Genomic DNA, 27,381 nt, shown 5'->3' with positions numbered 1-27,381 from the left:
TCTAAAGCCACCACCGGCAACCCAAACGGGACTCTGCTTCCGCAGCTCCGTGACGGAGGTTTCTTAAGAACCACACTGACCCCAAGGAAAGGCAGTAAATGAAATCATCCATTTCTCTTTTTTTTTTTTTTTTTTCTTGAGACACAGTGTCTCTCTGTTGCCCCGGCTGGAGTGCCGTGGCATCAGCCTAGCTCACAGCAACCTCAAACTCCTGGGCTCAAGCGATCCTCCTGCCTCAGCCTCCTGAGTAGCTGGGACTACAGGCATGCACCACCATGCCCGGTTAATTTTTTCTATATATTTTTAGCTGTCCATATAATTTCTTTCTATTTTTAGTAAAGACCGGGGAGGGCGGGGGGGGGGGGGTCCTCGTTCTTGCTCAGGCTGGTCTCAAACTCCTGACCTCGAGTGATCCACCCGCCTCGGCCTCCCAGAGTGCTAGGATTACAGGCGTGAGCCACCGCGCCCGGCCCTCTTTTACTATTAACAACAAAAAGTAAGAGCGCACTGGCAAGTGGGAAAACAATACCAATCGTACGGTCACAGAAAACGGCTTTCTAAAGCCCTCCTTTCAAAATTACTTTCGAAGGCATTTAAGACCCAGAGGAGGGCATGAAAACTGTTAATACAAGGAATCTATGAGAAGAAAAAGTTCCCTTCATGTAAAATGGTGCTAAGGAACTGGCACGAGAACAGGGGAGGCAGACCAGTGATAAAATCCAGCCCGATTTTTCTAGCATGCGCTGATGACCTCATGGATAGGTGTCTAGCGGGTATTAACAGCCTCTCCCTCCACGTCCGGCTGAGTCCTACAAACGCTTGTAGGTGCCCAGGAGAGCCTTGCAGTTGGGACAGTAGTGGTCCACGTCCTGCAGGGCGTCCACGCAGAAGGGGATGAAGCAGCAGCCCGCTATGCACCCCAGCAGGCACAGGCTCCCGCAGGACAGCCAGGTGAGGGCGCCGGCGTTGTAGGACAGCTGAGTCACGATCATCTTGTTGCAGGAAGGACAGCACATCTGCACAGGGTGGTCGAAAAAGGAGACGGGCTGCTGGACGTAGACAGTCTGCACAGCGATTGCATTGGCATTGGGGACGGGCACTGGCTGGGTGTAATACGAAGGAGGATTCATGCCCTTCCCATCTGGGCCTGTCATGAGCCCTGTCGTCGGCCCAGGCACGGGTGCTGGAGGCGTGGGGTAGTAATTGTTGACAGCCACCGTCTCTTCATAGGACGGGGGCGCGGTCGGCACTGAGGAAGGCCCAGCGGCTGCCTGGTAAGGTCCTGGAACCGATATTTTACCGCCGCCCGCGCTGCCTGTCCAGTGATATTATTTTTAAAATAAATAATTACATCAACATTCTTAGGAACCAAGCATTTCAGCATTTAACAAAGTATAAAACAAAGTTCTTATATTAAGAAACCCTATAATCTTAAATTTAAATTGAAAATGTGAGTACAAGCTCAGGATGATTTTCTCTTTCTAAATAACCTGCCCACTGAAAAAGTTCAGAAGCAGTAAGTCCAGTAGCAATGACAGTGCAGAGACCTAGATTGTAGTCTCCAAATACCATTTACCACTAAAAGGAATCACAGCTCCCTGGAGAAACAGGTAATTCAAGGACAAGAGCACAAAGTGTATAAGATGAATCTGGAATATTCTATCATATCATAAAACAAGAAAGTTACCAAAGGCTACTAGGGTTGCGTCAAGAACCCAGAGCAACTTGAAAGAGTTCCCATTCACCAAAGACAGGACAAATTTGAGCATGAAAAAAAAAAGTCTGCAATAAATTAGTTTTTAAAAATCTGAGCACAAATGATACTAAAAAAATATCATTGGTCACCTTTGGAATTTGCTTCAACACCAAACTAATTATTTTGGAAATAATGAAAGGAAAGAACCAACAATTTATTCTGTACTATTTTGTATAAATTGCATTGTAGGTGAACCAAATAGCTGATGAAAGAAAATTATTCTTCATAGAAGAATTCCAACCAATAAAATGCAGAAAAATGACAGAAAAATAATCACCATTTTGCAGCTCCTAATGAAATGAGGGATCATCAATGCTAAAACAATTAGGTAAGATGTTGCTGGAAAACATTCTAATGGCTCAATCAGGCTGACAACACCTGAGCCCTCTAAATCAATCTTAACACTAAAAGAGTAAAAAACTGGCACTATGTGCCTCCTGATGTGGCACGGTACACAGCACCACTTACATAGTTCTCTTAACAACAATCTAAACCTAAATCTAACTAAGCTTCTAGACCTACCAGCTAGGTTGCTGGAGACAGAGACAATGGAGGAACACAAATATTCTGTAAGGATACAATTAAGCCAAATCCAGAGCGTGGGAAATGTAGAAAATGACCTAGTTTATTCAACTAATAAATAGCATGGTGGGGGAGGGAGAGAGAGAATGATTTAAGAGGTCTTATGCCAACCAAATGCAAGGGTGGACCTTGTTTGGATTATGACTCAAAAAAGTGAATAGATGACATAAAGTAACTATTGTTCATCAGATTAAATATTTTTATTTGTAAATTTATTAAGGACTACTATCAAACTATATCTATTTATTCAGTAGTCTTGCTGTTGGTCATAATATTAGTAATAATATTTTTTAAACCAAGGAATCCAAAAGATTAGTGGTGGTATTGTTGCTGTTATTTGTTAAATATGTCAATAAACTTAAAATACCTACTTTGCACAGGGCATTTACTGTACCAATGAGACATATCTCCAGAACTTCAGTTTACATCTAGGATAAATTTTTAATTTTTAAAGTTAATTTCACAAACTCTTAGAATTACATGTTCATTAAATACCATTATATTCCTTCCCACCTCTTTTCCCCCTGTGTGTGTGCATACACACGCACACACAGACACACACGCACTCCTCGTTCTGCCTCTTCCTCTATTTGTCATCCCAGTCTGTCTTTTCTCAAGCCAGTAATCTAAGAATCATCCTCAACCCCTCCTGGTCCCTCTCTCCCACCCATCAGTGACTAGGTGCTGGCCAGCTGCCCTCTTGAACATTTCTCTTATCCCCTTCCTCAAGCCCTCTTATTTTTTCCAAGACCAGTACAATAGTCTCCCAATTGGGCTGCATGCTTCTAGCTTTTCACATTCTTACCCCGCAAAAATCTTTAAAATGTATAGATGTCCTAATTCACTCCCCTTGTTCCCCTCTCCCTGTGGGATGAAGACCATGCTTCTCAACAGGACGCAGAAGGCCCTTCCCTGTCTGGTTCCTGTCTCCTTGGCAGCCTCAGCCGTGCTGCTCTGTGGCAGCCCTGCCATCCACCTCTAGCCTGCTTCCCTGCCTTCGTCTCTTCTGGCTGCTCATGTTCTCAACACTCGCTCAGTGATGACTCTGCCGCCTGAGTCACAGTGCTTTCTCCCTCCTCAACTCCTGCCATGGTCCTGGGGGACTGCAGCATGCACACAGCTGAAAACCCATTCAAAACACGTTCACCTCCATTATACTGCGCCCTGCTTTCCCATAGATGCCCTCGAGACCTCATTGTCACCAGATGCTGCTCTCCACCTAAACCAAAGCTGTGGCTTAAATAGCCCACTCTCCAAGATTTATAGGTAATAAGAAATGATTACATACAAGATATATTAGGAGAAGAAAAGCAAGTTTCAGAACAGCATTTATGGTATGATTCCATTTCTGAAATAATACTAAGAACTAATGTGTAGAAAAATATGAAAGAATATATGCCAAACTATTAACTATATATGTAAAGTAATAAAAGTTAGAATTATTAATATAAGGGACTTTCACTTCCTAAGTGGATTTGATTTTTCTAAAGCGTTTTGAAGCTTTACAAAAAGCATGTGCTACTTTTACAATTTAAGAATAATCATTAAACACTATGGTGAGAGAGGTGGAGAGGGTACCCCTCTCTCTCCAGCTGATCCCAAACTGAGCTGCCCCCTTCCAGAACTTTCTCTCTCTCTGATACTTCCACTGTATCTGGCTTCAGGCTCCTCATGCCCTCTCCTTTCCGGGGCCCTCTTTGGCTTGCTCAACCCTCTCATGTCTTCACTCTCTTCCCTCTCCAGCCTAGATCTCACAGTTAATTGTGTCACCCAGTCTCAGCATTACTGTCAAGGTCCTCATTCCAAGTCTTGCCATCATATCTAGTGAAACCCTAACTAGGACAATTCAGCTGCTCCAGTTCTCTCCTCCAACTAATCATATAATAACTAAATGCTTAGTAAATACTAAATATATTTATACTAAATATAAATACCACGTGCCAGTGTTGCAAGTATTATATTATATATAATAATATATATTAATTTAATCTCCACAACAACCCTAAATGAAGGTACTATCACTCTCCCCAAATCACAGATAGGGAAACTGAAGCACTGAGGAGGTAAGGAACCTGCCCTAGTTCACACACTAGCAAAGGGTACAGCCAGGATTGGAACTGGTCACTCTGGCTCCACATTTTCTTGATCATGACATTATTCTGCCTTTATCTTGTGACTCTACCTCCTTGATAGCTCACAAATCCATCGACTCTTTTCCATCTTTGCCGCACCTCCTTTGTTAACATCACTGTATCTTGCCTGGATGACCACAACAACTTCTTAACTGACCTCTCAACTCCAGAATTGTGCCCCAACTCCCATCCATCCCCATCCCCCAGCCATTCTCTCTACACTGCAGCCACAGGGACCTCTCTAAAGGGCCCATTTGGTCACGCCAGTTCCCTTCCTAAAATCCTTCGGTCCAGAATACCCTCCACTCCTCAGTGTGCTATTCATCCCAGAACCTTTGTGCTCAACCTGCAGTTCAGAATATACCCTATGTTCACACACCGCCAGACTAGCACATAACACTGGGAATGCCTTTCTTGTCCCCACCCTGCCACAGCTAATTCCCATTTACCTTTCTGGACTCAGCTGTCACTTCCTTCAGAAAGCCTTCCCTGACTCCCCAAGGCTGCCACTTCTTTATGATCTCACAGATCTTCATGCTCACCCCCAGGATGGGTACTGATCTATCTCCCTTCCCCACTGGACTGTAAGTTCCTAGAGGACAGGAACTTTGCCATTTCCATCACTGTACTGCCAGCGCCCAGTACAGGGCCTCATATACATGCTTATTTAATAACTGTGTTTAATTATTATTCAATCCATAAAAATGACTTTTCATGGTTCCCAAATGTGCCATGCTATTTCATACCTCTGTCTTCATACAGGATCATTCTTTCTTCTCACATCCCTCTCCGCATCTGCCCAGCAAACTTCTATTCATCCTACAAAACTCATGTCAAGAGTTTGCAGAAGCAAGGCTTTCTCTAATGCACTCAAGGAGTGCCAATGCCTCTATTACTGAATGCACTGAATATATTGTATTGCAATTATTTTCTTACAAGCCTGTCCCCACCTGCAGAATATAAGCTTTTTGGCTGTAGGGATCATGTGCAATTGGAACACAAAAGGGTCTCTGTAAATAATTGGTGAATTGAATGAATACTAAATTGCACTTATTCACACAAAATTTTTATTAGGCCAAAACATTTCTGAAAGGAACTATTTCCCTCTTTTGTTTTATTTTTCTTAATTTAAAGCCAACCTTCAGCTCCTTCCAGTGTTTTTACTTAACAGAATCCACGTTAAGTAAATGTTTAGTATCTATGACATAATGTCTTCTTTCAGAGAATATTGAGACAACAGGAAAATGTACTCTCAGCTCTCGACTCTCAGGAAGGAGAACTAGGTAGGATGGGGTTTGCCATTAGAGCTCTGCCTTTATAGATTTGCACCACTGGATTCTTAAAAAAAGGTTTTAGAGTAGATACTCAAGCACAAAATTCACTTCCTGTGGCGAATTGAGATCTGTTCACCTCTAGGAACTCATAAGGGAGCTGAGTCTAAAAGAGTTCAAATCTAGAGTGGATTGCAGCCTGGTGAAGCAGAATTTCATGATGTATATTATTAAATTAGTGAATGCCTCCAGATGCTGCAGGGATGTGTATATGCCACATTAATAACTATCATGATCACCATAATCATACCCCCATCCCTCACTGCTATCCGTCTCTGTTTTCCCTTTATCCTGTCCAAAAAACTTATTTCCTAGTATTTTTTCTGCCCCTCCTTCTTTGCAGAAAAGCCAAACAAAAAATTGACATATTTGCTCCCAGTTAAATCTCAGAACAAGTTAAAGTCCTTTCTATCCAGTAAGCAACATGCAAGATGTAAACAAATCTCAAAGATCTTTAATGTCAAACACTGTATTTCCTATTTACATATGTATTTCAGTAGCCCGCATCCTTTATCATGTTTAAATAAATATAAACATTAATTGATAAAAAGATTTTCCCCCAGTTTAAAAAAAATTCTTTTCCTCTCAGAAAGAACTATCAGCAGTAACAAACCAAAACTCTGTGAATGTATTTTGTTTCCATTAAGACCAAAGGTTTTAGAGTCATCAGAGCTAGGTTTTAATCCTCCCAAGCCTCAGTTTCCTCATCTGAATACTGGAGATACAATAATAATAGTGAGCCTATAGTAACAATTATCTATTGCCATGTAACAAATTGTCCCAAAACTTAGTGGCTAAAAACAACAATAAATGTTACTTATTTATCAGTTTTGGTGATTCAAGAATTTGGAAGAAGCCTGGTGAGGTGATACCAGCTTGGAGTCTCCCACCAGATTGTAGTCAAAGATGACAGCCATGGCTGCAGTCATCTGAAGGTTTGACTAAGGTTGGAAAATCCACTTCCAAGATGGCTTCCTCACATGACCAGCAAGTTGGTCCTGGCTGTTGGTGGGAGGCCCCAGTACCTGCCCTCATGAGCCTATCTACAGGGCTGCCTGAGTGTCTTCAAAGTGTGGTAAGTGGCTATCTCCACAACAAGCAACCCAAGAGACCATGGGAAAAGCTACAGTGTCATTTTTGACCCAGAATTCACATGCTGTCATTTATGCAACACCTGCTGGTCACACAGATCAGCCCTATTCAATGTGAGATAGGCCACACAAGGATGTAAATACCAGGAAGTGAGGATAACTGGCAGCCTTTTTGGAAGCTGCCTACTATATCCATCTCGTACGTTTCTCATGAAGATTAAATGAGATAATGTTTCTAAAATAGTTCACTTTGCACAGTACCTGGTATATTATTAGCAGAAAGTTTGGTTAAAAAAAAACTAGAGGCCGGGCGCAGTGGCTCATACCTGTAATCCTAGCACTTTGGGAGGCCGAGGCAGGTGGATTGGTCAAGGTCAGGAGTTCAAGACCAGCCTGAGCAAGCGTGAGACTCCGTCTCTACTAAAAATAGAAAGCAATTATCCGGCCAACTAAAAATATATGTAGAAAAAATTTGCTTGGCATGGTGGCGCATGCCTGTAGTCCCAGCTACTCGGGAGGCTGAGGCAGTAGGATCGCTTAAGCCCAGGAGTTTGAGTTTGCTGTGAGGTAGGCTGATGCCACGGCACTCACTCTAGCCCGGCAACAGAGCAAGACTCTGTCTCAAAAAAAAAAAAAAACAAACTAGAGAGAAGGAAATTCTATTCAATTAACCTTGCTTGCTGGAAGTAAGAATGAGTGTATAAAACTGTTCACACGTCTTTAACTTCTGCTACAATGAAGGCTGGGGCTATTTTACTCTGAGATGTTGATAAATATTTCTTTACCCCAAACCACCATTTTAGCAGGTAAATATCAAACTAAAAATAAGGAAAATACTCATGAAAATGCAACATGACTTTGGTTGTCAGTGGGGAGTTCTCCAGGCATTCACTGAGTAAAAGGATTAATTTCATTTTTTATTCCTGCTTCATCTTCTAGTTTCTACTGTCTCTAAAACTGTTATGCTCCTCAGCTTTTTATTTGTTTGATCTCTCTTAAATTGGATTATTTCAGATTTTATAGGTTTCACATTGGCCTCTGCTCTCTTTCCCTTGAAATACTTCTTGAAAATAATTTGTCTCTGCAGGATATGTGACTTCTTCTATCTGAGGGAGATAAAAGAGAGAGAAATTCCAGAAAGACTCCTCTTATTTGACTCATGTTGAAGAAAAGGAAAACGCAGATGTACAGTGAAAAGTAATTTTTCCAAGGCCTCAAATTACAAAAAAGAACTGCTTCTCTGTAGGAAAATATCAGGTGCTAGAAAGTTGTTCAAAATGTAAAAGCTTCCAGGCCGGACACAGGCAGAGAAAAAGTCAAACAGCCAACCTAAGGCCATATGGGAAGAAGGTAACAACAGAAATAGAGAGAGCTATAGCTGCAAAAAGTGCGTATTACTGGTGAGCCACAATTCACATCATTTTCATGACTTACACCAAGAATCTACAAGTATTATAGTTCCAAAATAGATTGCTTTTCTCACATGAAAATTCAATTATCTTTTTATTTAATAAATAGTAGATGTGAGAGTTAATTTTATGTGTCAACTTGACTGGATTGTAGGATGCCCAGATATCTGGTTAAACATTATTTCTGGGCGGGTCTGTGAGGGTGTTTCTGGAAGAGAGTAGCATTCGAATCAGTGGACTGCATAAAGCACATTGCCCTCCCCTGTGTGGGTGAGCAGCATTCAACCCACTGAGGTGCTAGAACAAAAAGGTGGAGAAAGGGAGGATTCACCCTCTCTCCGTCTGACTGCTTGAGCTGAGACTCAATCTTCTCCTGCCTTCAGTGCTCATGATTCTCAGGCCTTCAGAAGCAAACAGGAATCCACACCATTGGCTCTCCAGCTTTCAGGCCTTCAAAGTGTACCACCAGCTTTTATAAGATTTTATTGTGAAATATAACAGGCATACAGAAAAGTGCCTCACAAATGTATAGCTCAATGAATATCACAAAGTGAACATCCATGTAGTGATTGCCCGGGTTAAGAAAAAGAACGCTGCCAACACTCCAGAAGGCCTCTCATGACTCCGGTCAACACTAGGCCCTCTCTCCACACTAAAGGTAACCATTATCCTCACTTCTTGTAGAAATCACTTCCTTGATCCTCTTTTATAACTTAAGCGTGGATCTCTTATCATTATAGTTTTGCCTGGTTTTTAATATTTAGATGCAGGGAATCACATAGTATGTGGTCTTTTGTGTTTAGCTTCTTTTACTCTATTTTGTTGCATACAGCTGTAGTCTGTTCCAATTGATTTATAATAGTCTACTGCTTGAATTTACTGTAATTTATTTACCCATTCTACCATTGATTAACATTTGGGTTGTTTCCAACTTGCAGCTATCATGAATAATGATGCTATGAACATTTTTGCAACTGTCTCTGCATGTATAAAGGCAAACAGAGTATGTATCCAGGAAAGGAACTGCTGGAACATAGGGTATGCGCAGGGCAATTCTCCAGGTGGCCTTGGAGTGACTCAGTCCTCTCACCTTTCTTGCTTATAGTTCTCAAGAATAATTGCAGAATGTGCTGGGAATGCAACATCCTGAGATATAAAGGGATTGGCTGGAACAGCCTGGGCTCTGTTCCAGTACCCCCTTGGAACAGAATGTCCTTCAGTGCTTTAGCCCAGTGATTCATGTGACCCTGGAGGTATAAAATCCAGAGAGTGCCGCTTTCTGGGGTTCCTCAGCTGCGGTATAAGATGAGACTCTATATGCCCTGGGCAGCTTTCAAGAGCCTTGGGGGACTGCCTTGCAATGAGTCCTAGATTTCTGTTGTCCCTTGCTGCCTATCTGTAAATAATAAACCTACTTCATGTAACGTGTGAGTATTCTATCTAATCAGACTCAAACAAGTTGGTAACCAGTACACAGTGAAACTGCTTCACAACGTGCATATCTTAAATTATGGTAGATAATGTTAAACAGTTTTCCAAAGTGATTGTACATATTTAAACTCCCACCAGCAGTGTATGAGAGATCTGGCTGCCTAGTAAAATGCAAACATTTGCTATTGACAATCTTAATTTTAGCTATCTGGTGGATGTGTCACGATAGCTTATTATGCCTTTATAATAATAAGCCATTTCTCCAGTTACTAATCACACTGAGTATCTTTTCATATGTTTCTTGTCCATTTGGATGCTTCCTTTTGTGAAATGCCTTGTGAAGTGTTCAATCAAGTCTCTTGACTTTTTTCTTTTGGGTTGTGTTTTTCTTACTAGTTTGTGGAAGTCCTTTAAATATTCTGGATAGAAGCCCTTTGTCAATTATATGATTTTAACAAATATCTTTGTCTACTCTATGGCTTGTTTTTGCATTTCAAGTGGCTTCCTGGGTGTATTTCCAGTCCATCTGTACTCCTATGAGGCAGCCCTTTGAAATTCAAATCCAAAGAGTCAGGTTCCCCAAGCTCCTTCTACCCTCAGCAGGCCCAGTTCACCAATCCCTGCTGCCCTAGCCCACAAAGGCTGCCATTCCCTTAGTCGCTCAGCTCTTCCTTGAAATTTGCATGTTCTCTAGGAGAGAGAAGGAGCTCAAGGTCTGGAGTTCACCTCCTTGGGGCTCTGCCTTCCTCTAGACTTGGACTGGTAATTCTTCACCATCTTCTGCCTTTGAGTGCCTTGAAGCAAGCTTTTATTTATAATCTATCCAGCCTTTCTAGTTGCCCCTCAACAGGAAGGTGGGCCTGAATTACCTAGTCTACCATTATCAGAAGCAGAAATCCCCCATTTATAAAATAAAATGAAGATAGTATAAAGAGAGAAATTCTAATCCATGCCTAAAGAACTTTCCAATGCAGAAAAGGATTTTTTTTTAAAGAGAAACATGGCAAAAATTAACAATAATACAAATAATGCCCAAGACCAGTAGAAGTCTACTGAGAGCATTGTTCAGGTTAATTAACCTGGATAATACATTCATGCCACCTAATCCAAGATTTGTAGAGGTGATGTCTTGATATCTTGATTGCTCCATTTTAGGTAGCAGGTTGAGATACAATTAGTTACCTGAGATGGACATTTAGTGTATTTACACTGAATAGCTACTTACAGGATTACAACGGCCAAAAGTAAACATTTTCTACCAAGCAAGGAAGGGCATATTTTCCAGTCCCTTCTCGCCTGAAGAAGCCAAAAGAACAATCAAGTTTTTAAAAAAGGTATACTAAAATTGATGTTCTCTGAACTTCATCTAGTGTAAGCCTGGGCTACTGATCTTCTTTAAGAAAGTCTTGATCAAAGTACAAGGTTATTCAGGGGTAAAATGCCTGGAACTTTCTTCTTCCATCCTACCCTCTGTTTCATGCTAACTCAGACTCATCCCACAGAACTCAGTTGAAACATCACTTAACCTAGAAAGCCTTCCCTGATCTCCCTGAAGTCCCCTTATTATATGTTCTCACAGCAGTGCCTTTTCACATGTTTAATAAATATATAACCAGATTTTTACATCTTCCTTTCCCACCAGAGAGCAAGCTCCATGAGGTCAGAGACCTCAGCAGTCTTGTTCATTGCTGGTATACATACCTAGCATAGTGATTGGCATGGAGTCAATAAATATTTGTTGAATGATTGGATTGGTAGCTGAATCACTGAACCATTCATTGCAATTTCCTTCGCAAAGATATCTTCATTAACAAAAATAATCATTTGGCATATATTTATTGGTTTTTATTAATACTACCTTGCATCCATTCTCCCTCACACCCCTTTTCTGGGAAAAATACTGTGATTTCCCTTAAGGAAACACCCCACTCCTTACTCTGATTCAGAAATAGCCTATCCCAGTATTACACCTCCCTAGCTACAGTGATTGGTTCAGGGCAAAACACATGACCCAAGTCAAGCCAATCAAAGCCAATAAGGCTTAATTCTGATTTTATTGGAACTGCTGCAAAAGAGGCATACTTTCTTTCTACTGAGGTGCTAAAAGTGGGATACAATCCTGAAGCTGCTAGAGCCAACTTGCCCCTAGGAGGGGAGATGCTGTCTGAGAATGAAGCCACACAAATGAAAGCAGTACCAAGAGACTGAGTTCTTAGGCATCATTTGAATCCTTAGATCCAGACAGGAATTTTTGAGTCATCTGTGCCAATCAATATTCTTGACACAAGAATCATCTGAACTGTATGCTGTGATCGTTGTCTCTTGACAAAGTGAATTCCTTATAAATAATTGCAGCCCATCTATTATTTTTAATGCATTACCATGGCATGAATAACTTGTATAGTCATCCAGATAATAACTTGCAAAAGCAGTTTTTGATGGTCTTGTTCAATTTGTCAAATATATTAATTTAAACACGGCAGACAAGCTATTTTAAAGTCATGTTTGCCTTACTAATATAAATTCTATTTTATATGCCATTGATTCTGTCACCAGCACAGTCTAAAACACTGGTGGGCTTTCAGAAACACAAAGTGAGAATGCTTTTGGCTTCTACAGCAATTACATGTGATGAATGCTCATTTGGAGAATTTGCTTCAATTTACACAGACACATGCATGAATGCACACGCATGTGCATACGTACACACACACACACACACACACACACCACTCAAGGTAATATATTTTATAAGCTTCTTACAAATGCGAGGCAATACATATCATTCTCATTTTACCAATTTGCTGCAATGAAGAAGAGCTATTGAGATAACTATTTATTGATAACTAAAATTCCTTACTTTGGATTCGATCATCAAATCAATGAAGGCTTATTCACATTTTAATACAAACAGTAGATGTAATGGCCCCCTTTTGCTGGTTTAACAATAAATATGCTGCAGTCTACCATTTCTTTGTGAAATAAATCTAAGCAAAGGAAGTCCTGGGCATATTAATTTCTTTTCCTAACACTCGCAACAATCTGTAATTCAATTGTCCTTTCATCCAGTAGTTGTATCAATTCTTCCAATCTATGAAATTTGCTAACATGAGAAAATATCTTCTCAGATGCCTATAATGAGTTTAGTAAATCATTCTCTCAAACTTATTTATCCTGCTTGGATTCAAGGCTGTGGTTTCAATTAGAAACACTTTTTAACAGCTTTTATCCCGTTTTAACAATCTACTCTTCTAAAGTATGTCTTTTGGCTATCCAGTGTAATTTCCTCCCCTCCCCCAGTCTCCTTCTGGTACAAACCCATTGCCCTGTCCAGAGGGGTTGGTAGATGTGCCCAATCAGAGTATCCCATTGTGCTCTGCCCTAATTGGTCCTGGGGGTAAGCATGTGACCCTAACAAAGCCAATCAGAATCCTTCCCTTCAATGATACAGCTGTACACTGGGAATGAGAATTTCTTTCTTTGGATATGCTAGGCTGAATATGAATTTAAAACTACTGGAAACCATCTTCTCCTCCACATGAAGAAGTCCTTCTATAGAACAAAGCCAAGCAGATAAAAGCAGAAATGTCAGCAGGATAGACAGATGTATGGATGGATTGAAGGAGGGAAGAATATGAGTGAATCACAGTACACATCAAGAGCTGTTGTACACTCCAATACCCTGGTGTCTGTGGCTCATCTTTTGATCCCATGAGTCATCCTAGTGTTCTAACTAAATGGACTAGTAAATTCCTTGTTTTGATTAAGCTGTATTAAAAGTAAGCTTCTGTCATTTGAAATCTAGCACTCTCTATGATAACTGTTTTATTTGCAGGCATGATATATTTACCTGAAATTTATTCCTGGAGTTTATTAGGAATATCTGCAAATAACCTCCATGCAATGGTGTGAGTTGCTATTTCCAAGCAAGCTGAAGATGCCTTATTTCTGTTATAACAGGAGAGAATAAGCTTATCTTTTGTACCTATATATAACATATAGATTAATCTGTATCAAGGATGACAAGTATGTTTTAGAATGCCTGGAAATCTGGAAATAATGAAAAAAATCACCGGATAACTAGATGAGGAAACCCAGGACAGGTAATTCCATACACAAAAGATCCTGCTCTTACAAATCCCACTTTAAATATGACAAGCACATACCAATGTCTTTGCAGAAGCTCACATGTATCCAGTGATTTCTGGTCACTCAGAATGTATGAGTCCAGAACAGAAAACAGGAAATATTTCATTATCAGATTCTAAAGATCAGAAAACTGATACATTTTTACTTGCATTTTTTCCAAATACTAAAAACTTGGAGTTATTTGAAAACATTATTAAAATTGATCTTATTCGTTAACTAAATCCTTCTGACAAAAAGTAACACCTGGGTGTCAGATTTCCTTTCATAGAATATGCCCAGAATACCTTTATTAAAGCCAGCTATACACATAAGAGCAAACTTGGATTTACTTTTTGACCCTTCCAAGACTCCAGCTGACATCAGTAAAGAAAGAGACCAGTGCTTTCATCAATCTCCACCAGCCATTAGGGATGTGGAAATTTCCGGAAGCAAGTGAACAGCAAGCTAGTTTTACCCTTCTCAAATGAGTGCTTTCAACATTGATCACTGGCTTGCATATCCTCACTAGCAGCTACTTGTTAAATGCTGCATGTCTACTTTTATTAAAATGTCAAATGTAATTCTTTTAATTCATATTGAATGGCTATCATAACAGAATTCAGTAATGAAACCAGCAAAAGAGATTAGTTACATAGTTACACTGTACTTGAGCTGTCTGGCACATAACAGGGCCATTTTTCTTCTTTCAGTTATCACATTGGTAAATACTGTCTAGGAAATTCTTAGTGTGTTGCTTTCACAGGGTTTGGCCAGATCGATTCCTATTAAAAGCATGAAAAATATCTGTATCCAGCCTACATCTCTAATAAGAACCAACTGTAAGACACTCTTCTGAAATTAAAGAGGACTTCCATTTCCAGTAATGGCAAATAACAGGTGAAACCAACCATCCATTTTAACACAACTAAAAGCTCTAGGTAAAAAATATTTTAATCCCCTTTATAGCATTAAAGAGCTGTCAAGATAGTAAGCAATTACCAGACCAAACCCTAAAGGAAATCAAGCACCAGAGAAGTAAGCAAAGCACTAGAATACCATAGGCACTTTTTCTGATTCAAAAAAATGTGGGCTTTGGTTTTGGTGGCCTTGCTGGGCAGTGAAACAGAAGTCAATGATTAGAGCCTGCTCAAGATTGGAAGTATAATGAGAAATCAAAGCTGTCCACTCCATCATCATCTCCAGCAAGGCATAATAAAACCTGTCATGGTGCTGAGCAACAAAACAGAATAAAAAGGAAAAGAAGGGAAAAATGTCCAGAAAGTTGAGGTTCCTTCTGACTCAAATTTGCACCCCAGGTCTATACTACTAAACTTGTCCAGAAAATTTCAAGCCATGAACTAGGTTTAGGGTAGTCCCAGACTGAAAGATCCTAAGATGTCTGATGGAAGCAAATAGAAATCCCCTCTGGAGGAAGGCATCATCATCTCAGACTTCAAAAAATATGCACAAATAATATTTCAAGGTCAATGAGGAACACCCAATCACAAATAAGCAAACATGAGAAAAAAGACACCAAGAGCGAAATCAGCAGAAACTTAAGATAGCAGAAATACCATCAAGGCTTTGTATGGGGGACTTATTAGATGTAGACTATAAAACAACTATGTTTACTATGTTTGAAGTACTAAGATACAAACTTGAAGGTATCTGCAGGCACAGGAATCTACGAAAAAAATGATACAGCAATTCTGAAACTGGACTCTTCAAAATTGTCAATGTCCTGAAAAACAAAAACCAACAACCACCCGCAAAAAGTGGAAGGGGAACTGTTTTACACTAGAGGAGACCTTAAAAGCTTAACAACTCAATGCAACACAGGATCCTTGACTAGATCCTTGATATTTCTTTAAAAACACTATAGAAGATATTATTGAAAACTTGGGAAACTATATAGACTGTACATTAGATAATACTGTATCCATTTTAAGTTTATGGACTGCGATAACGGTATTGTGGTTAGTATAAGAGAATACCTGCTAACGTATGTGAAAGAGAAGTGTAATGATGTCTCCCTTACATAAGTCATAAACTTACTTTCAAATGGTTCAAGAAAAAAGAAACAGAGAGGGAGAGAGAGAGAAGCCAGAGCAAATATGGTAGAAAGTCAACAGCTAGTGATTCTAATTAAAGAGCACAAAGTATGTAGGGCTAAGTTGTACAGCAGATTTGAAAAAGATCCAAACAGAACATCTAACAATGAAAGATAAAGTAACTGGATTTAGATATTCTGTGTATGGGCAAATATTATATTTTAAATGGCTGAAGAGGAAAATACTAAATTAGAAAACAAATAAGAAGAATTATGCAGGATAGTGCAAGGAGTGTCAAAAATACAAAAAATAAGTTAGTTAAGAGACATGGAGAACAGAAATCTGGCATTGCTGGAGGTTTGAGAGAAGAGAAATACTGAGTCAGAGGCAACATCTAACAAGCAGTAGCTGAGAATTTACTGAAATATGGAAAAAGACCAATATATCTAGTGGAGAGAGCTTTGGGCTGGAGATTGGGAAGCAGTGGGCTGGTTCTTAGTCTACCACAGACGACTCCCAGGACAAATGTCTTAACCTCCCATGGAGTTGCAACTCAGCTAGGGCATTTTTTTTATGACAGCACTCATGTTCATTCAGAATTGCTTCACTATTGAACACTCCCCCCCCCCCATTTCTTATTGCATCTTGGATTTTTTTCCACTTGGGATCACCTTCCTTCTGCTTAAAATTGCATCTTTTAGATTTTTCTTTAGCGAGAGTTTGGTAAGGTCAATCTTCTCAGATTTGTTTGTCTAAAATTATCTTTAATTTTCTGTTACTGATGAAAGATATTTTTTCTGTTTATAGAATTTAAAGATGACAGTATTTTTTCTTTTAGTACATTTGAATGTATCATTCTATCATCTTCTGGCTTCCATTATTTATATTGAGAAGTTAGCTCTCAGTCTAACCATGGCTCATTTGGAGATAATCTGTCTTTTTTACTTGCTTTTTAAATGATTTTTCTCTTTATTTTTTATTTTCTTCACTCGCTCTGAGTTTGGGTATAGATTTTTCCCCGCATTTATGAAGTTTGGGATTTTTTGTGCCTTCTTGAATAGGTCAGTAAGGACTGGACATCCCTTGCCTTTTGTCTCAACTCTTGTCCTAGAGAGAGTTACAGTCAGCAGGCTCAAGGACCTGGCACATGAAATGATAGCAGTAGGTACCTACTGGACAGGTTCTAGTAAGTCTCCAATTAAATGATGCTTAATATCTAGTAAACTAGTATTGACTATTAATTTGACCTACACTAAAATTTATTCATAAGATTCTCCTCTCCAGTTTTCTGCCATTTTTCTCTCAAACAAGCCATCCATTAAATCACAAAAATAATGTACAACTATTGCTGAAAATTATTTTGAACTGGTTTGATACACAAATTTACTCCCATTTAAGTCTCAATGATGTTCCAAGTTGTCATTCATAAGAGTTCATGAATACGTGTACAACCATATTGATGTACCACTTTCCAAAAATTAATTAGCCAAAATAATTTGAATTAAGCAGAGATCTTGTTTGTCCCTGACTCATAATCATGTCTGTCCTACAGTTCTGTATTAATTACCTGACCCAAGTAGAAATACCAGTACCTATATAAGAATTTCACTTCCAAACAAAACAAAATAAAAAAATCCATGAGTATTGACCTCAAAATGAACTGGTTAAATTTAAGGACTCATTTTTAAAGGTCAGTGTCCTTTGCTGCAAATACAGTTCCTATGCAGATGAGAAGTTGAACCTGCCCTATGGTGTTGAGCATAATTAGCCAGCTGCACCCTCACAATAAGGTGCAGATGGTTAATTGCACCAGCAAATAACTGCTTACTTGTGGGCACAAAAGCCTGTACCTAAAATCATTGAAAGTATACTTGGGCCTATTTATGCTCATGCAAACAAAACACATTTCCAAGATTTCATCTGCGAACAGACCACAGCCAGCTCCAGCCCCACAGCGTTGGGGGAGAGTTATTTACGCTGCAGAGGTCTGGCTCACGGGAGGGATGACTGGCCACAAAGCCACATTTCAAATGATGAAATATTTCTTGGGGTGCTGAATCCTGGTTGAAAAATCTCCTAAAGTTAACTTGTTGTAATACAACCAGTAAATAAAGTGAGACTTTGGTTTTCCTTGAATCCAAAGTAAATTCTATATTCCTTTGATAAGAACCCTAAAATAAAAGAAATTTTTTCTCAAGCAAATATGTCAACATTAGTTTTCTGAGTAAGGAAAAAAAAAGATTAATTTTTCTGTGCCCTTGAGGAATTTCATGCCCTGAGTTCCCAGAATTTAGCAAGCTGTATTAGGTACAACACACCCAGTGCTGGTTAAAGATTGTTCCAAAGATCCATTGTAAAACATATTCTATTAATTCCTGCATGGCAAGAATAGGATATGGGAAGAAAGCAGAAAAGGGGTAACTACTCCATTACACTCATGTTTGGAAGTCCTCTGCCAGCTGCAGAGCTCTCAGCTGGGCAAGGGGTCGAGACGACAAGGCCAGGGAACAGAATACTAATCTACTGGAATCCATACAGAACCCTCTTCTGAAGAACCCACTGGGTTATGTGATTCTATTCAGTTTAATTGTATATTGGGGAGGAGGAAAATCTGCTTGCCATGGTTTTAATTGCTAAGAACACGCTATCTTTTTCGGAACCATCTGTTTAATTGTAATTACAAACAGCGATGTAAAAACACAAATGATTAACAAGTACAAAATTCCCTACCGCTAACAGTGCTAATATAACAAGCCATATTGTGAAAGAGTATGTTACTTTTTCCTTCTCTGCAATATTTCATGATTTAGCAACTGACAACCTACCATTTTTTACAGAATTTCATTCTGGTAGAGCTACAGTTATTAATTAGTATTCTTAGATTACATCCCCCCTGTTATTCCTTTTTATTAACCTTAATTCTCTCTGAGAATGAAAGGGATTATATCAGAAATTAAATACACAGTCCCCTTTTTTTTCCACCTCCCAACAAAATCTTTGGGATTTCATAAGATACACATCACCTATAATTAATTACCAGCAACATTCCAAAGCATTATAAGACTAATTTTTGGCTTTCATAAACACAAATTTCTGCCTTCCTGGTTCTGAAATATGCTTACCACACTGTTATTATTTTAAAAGCCATGAGTATTGGTAATTGTTTTCAGGCATCAATAAAAATAGCTTAACCTTGAAATTTATTTTAATTAGAGATTTTTCAAAGCCCCTGCTGCAAAGTTGGGTGGATTGTTTATAATAAAAACAAGCATCAACAACATAGTTGTGCAGAACATAGAATTAGGCAAAGTTGCTTAAGTTGGACTCACAATAGCAGTTTAAAGAAATGCACTCAGACCCAGATGCAGTCAGATCATAATGTTATTAGGGCAACCTGATATTCAGGACATTTTAAATAGCTTACTAAAGCAAGAAGATGCCATTTAAAGTAAAATATGGAGATGCATGAACTGCCAGTAAAATTACAAGAGATTTCTTTTTTAGTTATTTCCCACTAATTCTTCTTTAAAGTCAATGAAGTTGAGCTTTTGGTATTCATTTTAAGATGCAGATCATCACTTTAAGAATATCATACACTTTCTAACAAGCCTTTCAATCAAACACAGAACATTTTTTAAAAGTCCACTTTTTCTTCCCACCACCCTCAAGGGATAAATAAGACTCTTTTAAAAAAATCAGAGAACAAAAACATTTTAAATCCTCAAAGAATTGAAAAGAGTGACTGCACAGGTTTTCAAATTAAATTGCATTAGTGGCATTTTGCAATACATCAATTCTTCACTTTTCCTTCTCTGCCCACTCTGAAATCCTTTCGACCACAATCTTACAATTATTTTTGCCTATTTCAAATTCTCATCACCCTCAAAAGACATTTTATATGAAGATGAGCCAAATGCTAAGTGGCTAAGTGCTTCTGCAGTGTCAATGAGGAAACAGATCTTGGAAGAAACCATTTGAGAAGAAAAGTTTGCCCTCAGGAAAGGACTGCTTCTTCACTTTTAATGATGGTAACTGTGGTCAAGCTTATTCCGGTCCACTGAGTTCTGAAACGTGCTCATCCCAAATCAGTAATCTTTAACCTTCATGGTCCAAGTCCCACTGGGACACTGATGAAGGCTATGAACACTATCTCCCAGAACATAAACATAAAATTTGAAGGTCCACCCACACAAGGTCAAGGGTCTCTATTACACAGATCCCAAATGTGTACCAATTAAAACATGGTTTCAGCACTATCAGGCTATGTGGGTTTCTTTTAAACTTCTGAGAGTTTTTATGTTCTAAATGTTTTTCCACTAGTGTGGAGAAACATTCTCAAAACTATTCCTGAAGCCTATGAAATATATTACTAATAAGGGATAATAACTCCCCTCTACTTTGTGCTTGCATGAATTGTTCTCACTCACAAGGTACTGTTATGCCTTCCCCAAAATAATTCTAACTATGCCTGATATACAAGACATGAAATAAAACGGCACCTTACAAGTATTATTTTCTGAAGAGCTCTTCAGACATGCATTTATTTTTACACCTCTAAATGTAATATGGAATAAAACTATTATACCCATTTCATATAAAAAGAAAATATTTAACTCCCTAGTCTGAATGTATACATTCTTCAGTTGGCACTTGCTAAACTTGAATTTTTCCATCTTTGTCACACATGTATACAATCAATACACCCAAATTACATATAAGATTTACTCTGATGCTCTCCATAAATAATGCAATAAACGAATTATTAAGAGTGATTACCTCTGCGGACTGGAATTGGGAAATAGAGGGGAGTAATGAGGAGACTTTCAAGTTCACATTTCCAAGGATTTTAAATTTTTACAAGGAGTATGTAAGCTACTGTGCTAAAAATTAAGATTAAAAAGTAATACATGGTTTTCTAATATAGGATATACTGGCTTATTTGAACCAACCCTCCTGCTGAAAACAACTGAAAATACTGATGAAAAATATTTTTTAATCTTCTCAAAAGTATCAAAGAGCTAACAAGATCATAAGGAATTAGCCAGCCTGAAAACAGAAACCAAGAGAGGTAAGTGGAGCACTGAAAAGGATTTTGCTATGAGCTCACACTCTAGACAAGGACACGTTGAGCTCTGCCTGTGGCTGCCTTGCAGGGCTTGGAGGAAACGTGTCTATGTCCAGGGTCCACCCAAGGTACGAGACTGATACGAAACTCCACTCCAAAGGCCTATACCTTCAAGGTAAAATTGGACCTAAAATAAACCCTTCCTGTGCCACCATCCCCAGATGAATTCAAGGAAAGTTTCCTTGGCACTAAACAGAGAAGGGAGATAAAAAACAAAAAATACCTGAGAGGTTGGAATCACAGGCCAACTTTCTTATAGATGTGCAGCCCAAATTTATATCACCTCTGAGCTCCGAAAGCCTCAAGGTGTGATTGTACCTTAAAGTGAGCCTGGACAGGTAGTTCCCCAAGGTACCTGACAGAGGCAAACGCAAATCCTCTCTGGCGGGGTCCTCCTCCATCTTAGTCATCAAAGAACTTCCCACAAATCATTTTCCAAGGAAGATAAGCGGCTCACAGTCAACATAAACACCAAGCACACTAAGAGAGTGAACAAAGCACCCTGAACAAGAACCAGCAAAAACATACTGTAGGAAAAGTAACTCAAGAAATGAAAATTAAAATAATTAAAAGTAAAACTCAATGAATACAACTGCTAATCCTAAGAATAATGTATTTGGTAGCTGTGGGCTCTCACACCTACTGCAACAACAACTAGGAAAAAAATTATAAAAGTTGTATTTTTAAAGACATTAGAGAGCTATAGAAGAAACATGGACTAGAAGAACTGAAATTCCAGAAGGGAAATGGCCCATCCTTGGTGAGTCGCAATCACTTGTCACTTTTTTCTCTGAGGATATTTACTAATTCTAGACACAGACAGAGGCTCTATCTTGGCATAGGCAGAGGAATTCTTAAGGTGGGAGAGAAATAAACAGAATAGTTGGTGGCTGTATAATGTGGCAAGACTGATAGGTATCTAGAAACCCACGGCCAGGTTGCTCTGTGGGTGATTTGCTGAGAGGCAAGGCAGCATCAGAGCTCTGGAATTGAATGAAAAAAAGAGAATGGAGGATTCTCCAGTTCCCCCTACTTTCTTTCTGTGTCCTGACCAAAAATCACAGTGCCTTGACCACTCTGTGACCAGCCAGCTGCAGGTTTTTCCCAACAGGGTTGAATCCAAACTGGGGCCTTGAACATTCCCAGGCACTGATAAAGGTATCTAGATTGTTACCCAAAATACTGAAAGAAACTAGTCCCAGCTCTGAGCCAAATTCCTTAAGCCCTCATACAAACTCCGTATGCTGATCCACTCACTGCCATCATACCTAGGTAGAACACCCCTTTTCCTTTGCTGTCCATCTCTAGGACTGCTGCAGCACTCTGTACGTCAGTTCCTCTAATACATGTTTTCAACTGATCCCTCTAGTGTCTGGTGCTTGTTTCCTTTTTTGGGGGATCCCAACTGGCCCTATGTTGGGACAGTTTGGGGCACTGCTGCTTGGGAAATCCCCTGCTGTTGCTTTTGGGGTGAATCCAGCCTCAGGTTTGGCAGATGAAACACAAAGCGAAATCTGCTATAGTCTCTTGGTGCTTAGAACCCAAGGTCCAGATAGAAGAAGGATTTTGCAACAAACATAACACAGTTCTCCCCACTCAAGACATTTGAAAGAGTTCAACATTGAGTGGGTGTGAAGCCAAAGACCTAACCTCAAGATGTTAAAGGGCAGAACTTTTAAGCCTGAGAAGACAGAGACACATAAAACTCTCAATCAAAGGCCTTGCTGAGCTATACCAAAGGAAGGAGCTGGTCTGGAAGCAGGTGAAATTGCTATTAATTTTGCATGCTTAGGAAACAAAGTCCTGCTAGAGAAAGGGGACAAGTCTCTAGCAGCATGGGGTAGGAAGCTAAAGAAATAAGCTCAAAACTCTGAAGAAAGAACCAAATTTCCAGCAACATTTAAGGGAGACAAAGACTTACAAAGCTTGTAGTCAAAAGCCCAAGAAGGGCCAGGCAGAGTGGCTCACACCAGTAACCCCAGTGCTCTGAAAGCCCAAGGTGGGAGGATCGTTTGAGGCCAGGAGTTCCAGATCAGCACGGGTAACATAGAGAGACCTTGTCTCTACAAAAAAGTATCGGGATGGAACTGAAGACCATTCTCCTAAGTAACGTGTCTCAAAAATGGAAAAACAGGGCAGGCACGGTGGTTCACATCTGTAATACTGGCACTCTGGGTAGCTGAGTGGGGAGGATCACTTGAGGTCAGGAGTTTGAGACCAGCCTGAGCAAGAGTGAGACCCCGTCTCTACAAAAAATAGAAAAATTAGCCAGGCTAAGTGGTATGCACCTGTAGTCCCAGCTACCTGGAAGGCTGAGGCAGGAGGATTGCTTGAGCCGAGGACTGTGAGGTTGCAGTGAGCTATGATCACACCACTGTACTCTAGCCCAGGCAACAGAGTGAGACCCTGTCTCAAAAAAAAAAAGAATGGAAAAACAAACACCACATATACTCACTATTAACTTGGAACTAACCAATGAGCATACATGTGCATAGAGGGAAATAAAACTCAGTGGAAATCAACCAGGGGCTAAGAGGAGGAGGGGAGGGGCAAAAATCTATCTAACCGATATTAAGAATACTATTTGGGTGATGAACACACCTTTAGCCAAGACCCAAGCATTACAAAAGTGACCCATGTAACCTAAAACATTTGTACCCCCTTAATATTTTGAAATAAAAAAGAAAATTAGTCTGATGTGGTGGTGCAAGCCTGTAGGGCCAGCTACTCGTCAGTTTACTTGGTTCTTTTAGACAGAATGTCTGTCATAAAATCAAACTTATGAGATAAACAAAGGAAGAAAATGTGACTGATAAGGAAAAAGGGACACAAAGATGATGCAGCTGCGGGAGGCAGGCCGTTAAAATAACTATTTTAAATATGATAACAGAAAAAGATGAACAAAATGAAAGAATGAAGAATTTCAAAAGAAATATGAAATCTATGAAAAACAGAAACATTCTAGAACTGAAAAATACACTATCTGAAACTAAAGACACATTGGATGGGTTAACTATAGACAAAACACAGAAGACAGAATTAGTAAACTCAAAGACAAGTCAATAGAAAATATTAAACCTAAAGCACAGAGGGGAAAAAAAGAATGGAAATAAAAGAATGATGCTTAAGAGATATGTGAGATACAGCACAATGGTCTAACATACATGTAATCGGCATTCCAGAAAGAAAAGAACGATAGAATAGGACAGAAGCAGTATTTGAAAATTAATGGCTAAGAGTTTTCCAAAAATAATGAGACATCAAATGCAGGGTCAGAATAACTGCTAAAATAATTACATAACTTAAATGTAAATAAATTTAGGACAAAACAGCATAATACGAGATTCAAGAAGCTCCAAGAATTCCAAACAGGGTATACCTAGTTACATCATAGTAAAACTGCTGAAAATCAAAGAAAAAAATAAAATCCTAAAATCATCCAGAGGAAAAAACACATTTCTTTCCATAAGATTGATGGCTGACTTTCAACATAAACTACAAAATCTTTAAAATTCAGAAAGGGGGTAAAAGGCAACTTAGGTTTCTATAACTAGTGAAAATACCCTTCAAAAATGAAGGCAACATTAAGAGTTTCTCAAACAAACAGAAGCTGAAAGAATTTGTTGCCAGAAGACCCACACAACAAGAAATACTAAGAACCTAAAGGGAGTTCTTTAGGTTTAAAAAAAAATGCTGACTATATCTTAAATTGTAAAACAAACCTTAAGTATAAGAGAACTAAAATCATACAAGGTATCATTGCTGACCATAATGGAATTAAATTAGTTATCAAAGAGATGTCAGGAAAATCTCCAAATATTTGGAAATTTAAAAACATACTTCTAAATAACTCATTAGTGAAAGAGGATGTTATAGGGAAAATTAGAAAATACATTGAACTGATGGAATATAAAAGCACAATTTATTAAAATTTGTGGGGTGCAGCTAAAGCAGTGCTTAGAGGAAAATATATAGCATTAAAATGCTTACACTAAAGAGATAACAGCATTATATTTTCCAGATCTGATGTAGGGCAATAATGCACAGATTCAAGAAAAAGTAATAGATGCCAAGCATAATATATAAAGAGAAATACACATATAGACACATCATAGTGAGACACTGAAGACCAAAGAAAAGCCCTAAAAAAACCAGGAGTGGGGCAAAAAATTCTATCTATATGTATAAAATTATCTTCTTACAACTCAGTAAGACATGGGCAAAATTATTAACAGAAACTTTGCCAAAGAAGTTTACCAAACTTCTTCACCAAAGATACATTAAAATTAAGCACATGTTGTTCAATACCATTAGTCATTAGCAAAATGCAAATTAAAAGCAGAATGAGGTATCACTAACACCTATAAGAATAGCTAAAATTAACAAAATTATCACCTGCTAGCAAAATTGTGGAGGAAGTGAAACTCTCATGCTATGCTAGTAGAAATGCAAAATGGTATGAATACTTTGAAAGACAGTTTGGCAGTTCCTTGTAAAATTAAACAAACGCTTACCATATAACCTAGCAATACTACTTCTAGGTATTTATCAAAATAATTAATAACATATGTCCATACAAAGATCTGCACATGAATAACAGTTTTATTTATTTATTCATAATTACCAAATACTGGAAGCAACCCAATGTCTATCACCTGGTTTACATCCATTCAATGAAATAGTACTCAGCAATAAAAAAGGAATCAACCTCTGTTACATTCAACGACATGGTTAAATCTCAAAAGCAATATGCTAAATAAAACAAGCCAGACAAAGAGTGCTACATATTTTATGATTCCATTTATGTAACATTCTGGAAAACAAAAACTCAGAAAACATAGATCACTGGTTGCCATGGGCTGGAGGTGAGGCAAGGGAATTGACCACAATGAGGTACAAGAGAGCTTTTTGAGCTAAAGGGATCATTCTATACACTTATCATGGTGGTAATATGACTGTATATTTTCAAAACTCACAAAACCGTACGCCTAAAAGGGGTGAATTTTACTGTATGTAAATTATATCTCAATAAACCTGACTTTAAAAAATAGTTAAGAACATACTCGAAAAAATATTAATTTTAATTATGTATCCAATAACATACAAAATATTAATATCTGGGGTACAGACAATACTTCTATAAATCAATACAAAAAGGCCAGCCAAATTTAAAATCAGGCAAAGATAGGCAATTCAAAGAAGAGAAATTATCAATAATTAATAATCATAAACTGGTCAACCTCACTAGTTACCAAGGAAATGTAAATTATAACAGACTGATAACTATTATTTTCCCATCAGAAAGACCAAAATATTAAGACTGATAGTATCAAGTGTTGATGGGTATGCAAGGCAAGTGCAGTCTCTACAATAAGACCCCAAAGGAGTTGCAGCAATGGGGATAATGAAATTTCAACTATGTTCATACTTAGCGGAGGAAAAAAATTAGCTTTTAAATAGTTAGTTGATTGTCTTTGGCATTCTAGTCAACGGCCTGTGCTACAGAATGAGGTGAGGTGGTCCTGAATGCCCAGGTGAGTTTCATCAGGGCTGAAACAATCAGTCCGTGCAGATGGGGGAAACCGTGGGAGGTATGTGCCAATGATCTAAGGACTTACCCACCCATCCAGAAAAGAGTAACGTCCAGGTAGCCACAGAAATGGTGACATCCTCCTCAACATTTTCAAGGAAGAAAATGAAGACCGCGGCAAAATTTAGAAGAACAAAGACATACTGGAACTGATCAATTGATCCTTCTATTAATTTATGGTGATAAATGGGAAAAGTCTATAAATAAGAATGTTATGAAATTTACTTAATCCCAGAATTAAAGCTTTTCAATGGTTCAGTTTCTGAACTGGGTTACTCCTGGATGACCTAAGGAATTCTGAGAATTATTTTTTGATTGTGTTCAACTCTGACCTTAATTAAGCGCTGACTTTTAAACCTAACATAGAGAGTAAAACCCATACCCCATTGTATAAGCTCATCGAAAGCACAGATCCTGATTTACAGTATTTTTTTCCCTGCAAAATACCTAGGTTAGTACTAGCCATGAAGTAGGACCTCAATTACTTTAAGAGGTAAAGGAAAGGAGAATGGGAAAGAATCATCTTAAAAACTTCCTGGTAGAGTATTCTGAAAAGACCCAGTAGAGGCGGGGAGCAAGAAACCCAATATAAACAGGTGAGTACACAAAGGACAGGACACTGTGCAGGCAGCACAGGCTAAGAGTCACACAAATGGCCACTCACTAGTCTCACCAAGGGGCACTTTCTGAGCCAAATTGCGCAACAGTAAAAGCGGGTTAATCATTTCAGCCACTTCACAGGACCCTTCGGCCAT

At 38.8% G+C, this 27,381-nt stretch overlaps 1 protein-coding gene and 1 pseudogene across 1 annotated transcript in view; both read right to left on the bottom strand.

Annotated features, from left to right (window-relative positions):
* Positions 1 to 27,381, bottom strand: part of HYDIN (HYDIN axonemal central pair apparatus protein) — a 304,337-nt gene that overhangs the window by 276,299 nt on the left and 657 nt on the right. The window lies entirely within an intron of this gene.
* LOC138373811 (lipopolysaccharide-induced tumor necrosis factor-alpha factor homolog pseudogene) lies at positions 793 to 27,381 on the bottom strand (annotated as a pseudogene).

This window comes from Eulemur rufifrons, chromosome 23 (assembly GCF_041146395.1).
Source record: "Eulemur rufifrons isolate Redbay chromosome 23, OSU_ERuf_1, whole genome shotgun sequence".
NCBI lineage: Eukaryota > Metazoa > Chordata > Mammalia > Primates > Lemuridae > Eulemur > Eulemur rufifrons.
The sequence above is the reverse complement of the archived record's forward strand: the minus strand, read 5'-3'. Positions and strand labels throughout refer to the sequence as shown.